Genomic DNA, 6,000 nt, shown 5'->3' with positions numbered 1-6,000 from the left:
TTGTGGTAGTAAGCCTCAGAAGCACCAATCTTGCTCTCGACAGCTTCGGCGCTGCTTGCACAGTCGACGTAAGGGGAGGCTTTGGAGCTCAAGTAGAAGTTGGTTGCGCAGAAGAAAGAACGTCAGCGGCTAGTCTTGGCATCGAAGCACATTCTTTGTAGGCAATATTGGATACTGAATTAGACGCAGCGATCCCGGTCTTCATTAGCTTTTCGAGACCTGACGATGCAGCCCGAACATCCAACATGTCGTTACACCCGGATGACATTCGCAAACTACCAAACAGGGATTCAACAGGATCGCTGCTGAATTTTCGGGTGGGGACGAAAAAGAACTCTTTAGTCTGCATGCTGACTGAAGAGTTCTTTTTCGTCCCCACCCGAAATTCAGCAGCGATCCTATTGCAGATATTTGACACACGCCACTGTAGAATAGGTAGTGATCAGAATTGCCTGATAGGTTTCGTCTGTGAGAAATTCACGGGTATGCCCAGATCTTTTTTTTAGCCCTTCTAAATACATAGGGAAAGTGACTTCAAGCCATCCAAGCGGCGGATCAGCACTGTCGTCGAACTGGCGAGCAACCGGAAAATATTGGTGAATGTGCTGCGTCGTGTTGCTGATATCGTGAAGCACGAACCACCGATAAACGTTCTTCATGAACGTAATGGTTGGCCCTGCAGCTGAAAATGACACGGCAGAAGTGCGCCCAGCTTGATCCTTGAAAAAGAAACAAGAATCCTACTCCGCGCGGCCCATCAGCAGTAGCCGAGCTTCTCGTATCCTCGAGGAGCGCGGGCATCGAGGCACCCGCCGCGCGCGACGTATTCTACCCACACAGCGCCTCCTTGCGGCAGCCGCGAGCGGCGGCGCAGCCAGCGCCCGACGGCCCGAGGAGAGCGTTCGCCCAGGCACAGAAAGTATAAAGGAGGCGCTGGTTGAGCATATTCAAAGAGAACGCTCTGCCATAAAACGAAGATGGCCTTGATGTTACATAAACAAAACCCCCCACCAGATATGGTCTCCTCGAAGCGCCCTGGACTCTGGAACAGCATGCTAAGTTTGTGGTCATAAAAATTTTGACTATTTTGCTTCAATTCCAATAAGCAGCGAGGTACAGCGGCTTAAAAGTTTGATCTAAAGTTAGAGCAAGGCACTTTGCGAAACACCGAAACAGAGTCCTATTTACATCACACTAAAAAAACGACCGCGTACTGCACAAAATGAGACTGCTGTGGCACCACGAGGACAGGGACTGAGACGGAGTGCAGACAACACAAGTGCTCACTAACAACCGACAAAGTTTATTAAAAGCTCAACGTATATAGACAAAACCAGCGGTTACATGCACAGTCAGAACAAGGTTACAAAGGCGCCATGCAATAACACGTGTTACAGCACCACGAATTTACCTGTTATTATAGTTTAATGCTCTTTCAAGATAATCAACCTCGGCGCCAAGTAGCAGCAATGATGGCGAACTCATGCATTCATCGGGCGACTTCCTCATATGGAAGGCCTCCATAATCTCCCGGGAAGTGTTATCTTTATGTTTCCAGAGAACGCATGTTTCTCTTGAACAATGGGGCACACTTGTGGCTTTTGACTTGATGTAACACGTGTTATTGCCTGGCGCCTTTGCAACCTTGTTCTGACTTTGCATGTAACCGTTGGTTTGTCTATATATTTTGTGCTTTTAATAAATTTTCTCAGTTGTTAGTGAGCACTTGTGTTTTCGTCACTCCGTCTCTGTCCCTGTCCTTGTGGTGCCACAACAGCATGCATTCGTACCACCTCAGCTAATTCTCAACACTTTTGAACAAAATGCGATTTAAACACTGTTTATGTTCTAGCAATGGAATGTTTTTGACCTCATGGTAACAGAGCGGTTTATTAGATGGTTCAAAAAGAAATATTAACGCCTACAATCAAGAGAAGCTGGAATATTAGTTTAAAGGGACACTGTGGCTAGCTTTGTCCATTTTTCCTTCTTAGAAAAAATTCTATTCTAAGGCAGTTACTTGCAATGCGTATTTCTTCGTATCCTCCAAAGAACGCATATGTTTTGAGGAAATTTCATCGCAATTTCTTACCTTCACTCCAAATAACGTTTCTAACGAAATCGGCCGGTGATGCGAAACAATCTGCTTCATTTTTCTTTTTTTCCTTCTTATAAAAGGTCGAGTTTCAGCACAAGGAGCATACTTGACGATGAGTATGGTAATTATCGATGTGTCGAACTAATTTTTTTCTTAAGTGCCCTTTTCGAGCAGTCGGTCAGCGAACTTGTTCTTTCTTGACGGAAGCACAGGAGGGTACGTTTTGGTCAGTCCTTTCAGCTTCAGCTCACGAACAAAGGTTGCCAAGTGAAAAACCAGAAAAAAACAGAAGCTGAACTCAGGGCATCAAAGAATTCTATCAATGGCTTTTTTTCTGCATACCAGCACTTTGCACACACCACGGAGAGAAAGCGAGAAGAGTGTCGTTGCAAATTCTGTGCGTTCAGTGTTTGCTTAGGCACTCCACGAAAAAATAATTGGAAACGTTCACGCGAGACTCTTTATATTTATATTTTTCTATAAGTAGCATTCACATTTCTTATTCGTATCGTATCGCCAACAGAAAACACTTCAAGGTAGAGACACTAACGGCTACATTACCGACAGATGAAGAGGAATCTTCGTCGCTTTGAGCTTCTATGCTTGCTGTGCGTAGGTCCGCACACGACGTCTACACTCATAGGTTTTCCGGAAGGCGCTTGTAGGGGCCTACCACGCGGCTGCTCCGATAGTCCAGCCTAAAAAAAAAGAAGACAAGCGACAACTTACGCGTGCACGCGGGCAGAAGAGATTCGGCGCAGTCTGGTTTTCCGCCTGGCTAAGTGGGCCTAAAAATATATATTTGTGGACACCGGGCAAGGCTGTCTGCCTGGTTCTCATACGCCACAAATTTGTCACTGCGGACTTCGTGCCTTCGCTGTCAGCTCCCGCCCGGCCTCTGCCTCAGCCGTTTTGCTAGACCTGCCGCTGTCCGGAGGCCGAGCCCCACCCTTTTCGCCTTTTCTACCTCGTGTGTGCCATGACCTCGGATTCCGCCCCCGATGCGCCGCCAGCTTCGCCACCCCAGCCACTCCTTCCTGACTCCGGGGTACGTGCCCTCAAGCTTCCCAAACTCTGGTCCTCGGGCACCGGACTTTGGTTCATTACGATAGAATCAATTTTCTTTCGTCACCGTGTAAGTTCGCAGTGGAGCATGTACGACCAAGTCGTCGGAGCGCCCATGCCTTCTACTGCTGTCGTTGTTCGTGACGTTCTACGCTCCCCCCAGCCGAACGACCTTACGACCTTCTAAAGGCTGCACTCATCCAGCGCACCACCGACACAGAACAGCGTCGATTGCACCAACTTACTGCCTGCGAGGAGTTCCGTGACCGGAAACCTGCAGACTTACTACGTCAGATGCGCGCATTGGCTGGAGACCTGGATACACATGTCAACAGCGCCCTTCTGCGGGAACTTTTCTTGCAGCGCCTTTTAGAGCAGAAGTGCATGCTGCTGACTGTGCTTGCATCCACGACTTTCGACTCCCTGGCTCAGCTAGCCGACAAATTCATAGAAGTCTGTTTTCCCTCCATGGCTACAAGGCATCATCCTCCCGACTCTCTGACCCCCGGTGCGGCTGCTGGAAATCTCTATTTCCGGCTCCTAGATGCTAACGCGAAGCTCACTCGGCAAGTCGCGCAGCTTACAGCTGATGTTCCTGCTGTCCGCACACGCCAGACGCGCTCTTCGCAACATCATCATTCCAGCCCCAGTCATGCCGGCTGGCGTTCTTCCCCTTCAGCTTAGATTTGCTGGTACCACCGTCACTACGTGTCTCATGCACAGCAATGTCGCCAGCCCTGCTCCTACGCTGAAAACGGTCAGACCGAATGCTGACGGCAGCCGGTGCTCTCGTCAAAAGATTAGCCCCAACGCCCTCACGGCGAATTTCCGTCTCCGGCCGCCCGCTTCAGCCATACGATAATATTGTCGGTCCTCTTCCTCCCTGCCAGAGCCATCGATACCTGCTAGACTGCATTGACCCATTTACCCTCTGTCTCGAAGCGTTGCCCCTCATGGACGTCACAGCGGAGTCGATAGCTCAAGCGCTGCTCACACCCTACATTAGCCGCTATGGTGTACCTTCCACCATTACGACTGACAGTGGTCGTAAGTTTGACTCCCCATTGTTCGCTAACCTCTCTCGGCTGCTCGGCGTGAACCACATCAAAACAACCTGTAACCACCCGATCTGAAATGGCCTCAACGAACGTTTTCACCGACAGCTGAACGCTTCACTCATGTCTTCGACTTTCCCTACCACGTGGATTGAGCGCCTTCCTTTCATCATGCTTGGCATCGGCACCACTCTTCGCAGTGACTCTTCCTCCAGTGCTGCCGAGTTTATGTTCGGTGCCACTCTTCGCGTCCCAGGTGAATTCTTCGACCCCTCCCTAACCCTTGTCACTGATATTTCTGACTACGCCTGCCGTCTACGCAGCTCTATGCGTGAGATCGTTCCTCCTCGTCCAGGACAGTAGACTCGTCGTGTGTACGTTAACCCGGACTTTCAGAGCTGCACGCACGTCTTTGTGCGAAACGACGCCGTGCGTACTCCTTTACGTCCCTCCCTTACGCCGGCTCGTTCAAGGTCCTCAAGCAGCACAGCAAGCCCTTCTGCTGCTTCTCAAAGGCCGGGAGGACAATATCTCCATTGATCGCCTGAAGTCTGATTGCTTCGACTCTGAAAACTCGCCTAATTGTGCTGCCACATTCCTTCCTGACCGGGCTGGTGTACTTCGGCCTGTTTCCCACTCGTCACCCTCACGGCTTCCTCGCTAGACGGGGAGCCCTGTAGCGGCCTACCAAGCGATTGCTACGATATTCCGGCCGAAAAAGAAGAAGACTAGTGACAACTTACGCGTGCGCGCGGGCAGAAGAGATTCGGCGCACAGTCTGGTTTTTACACTTCGCGAAGTGGGCCTAAAAATATATATTTGTGGACACTGGGCAATGATGTCTGCCTCGTTCTTATACGCCACATACTCGTCGAGATTTGGTCCACAATTGGCCGACCCGGCGTAAAAAAAGTAGGACTTGCAGAGTACAAAGTTATAATTTTCCTATCTGTTCGGATCCTAAGGTGTGTCAGTTTGACCAGGTTGGCATTTTTTCTTGGCCGTGAAGTTTCCCCCTACATTTCCAAAGTCACGAGTTCTCTTTCATTAGCACTTGTTGACCAAATTTTGCACCTATTGAATAAATTTAATTTGTTTTGTTCTTTTTTGTATATATTGAGACGCTTCTTTATTAGACAACAGAGAAAAGCCACACGAGCATATGCCGCCGTAATACATTCCATAATGGCATCACGGAATGAATGAATAGCAGCTTTCATTTTTATTGCTCAACACATATCGGAGTAAATCGACAAATTAACTAAATAAATAATTATAGCGTGCTGTAATAAGTAAACTCTTTTTTTCTTGTAAAGTTGCAATGCTTAGCAGCGAGTCTTGTTCAACGTGTGAGCGACAAAACTCCATTGCTTATTTGTGTCCGCTTACAAAGCAATACCTCTCAATGCACCGGCCTGAAGGTTCAAACTGACCTGTTTTTCTGAAATATTGTTACTTGGATCGTGTCTTCAACAAGCGTTTCATTAGTAAACGAAAGCGAAGGCGCAGAACATAGTGAGGTGAGTGACCTGTTAATGTTTTCCACACATAGTCTAGTAAAGAAACGAAAATTATCAGTATCTTCTCATTAGGTCCGACAAGCAGGGGAGTACATCTATGAAGGCCACGAAATGACAGCTGGACAAGACCATCACAGGTTAATTACACCTGTAGAATGACATTGGAAAATGTATTTGGCTCTCAACCCCATATCCGAACACAATTTTTCCCACACCGCTAGAGAAAAACGCACATTTATCGGTGACTTTAGACGAGGTAAAT

This window comes from Amblyomma mixtum, chromosome 8, assembly GCF_055824585.1.
Source record: "Amblyomma mixtum isolate Tamu chromosome 8, ASM5582458v1, whole genome shotgun sequence".
Classification (NCBI taxonomy): Eukaryota; Metazoa; Arthropoda; class Arachnida; order Ixodida; family Ixodidae; genus Amblyomma; species Amblyomma mixtum.
This window is presented reverse-complemented; position numbering follows the sequence as displayed.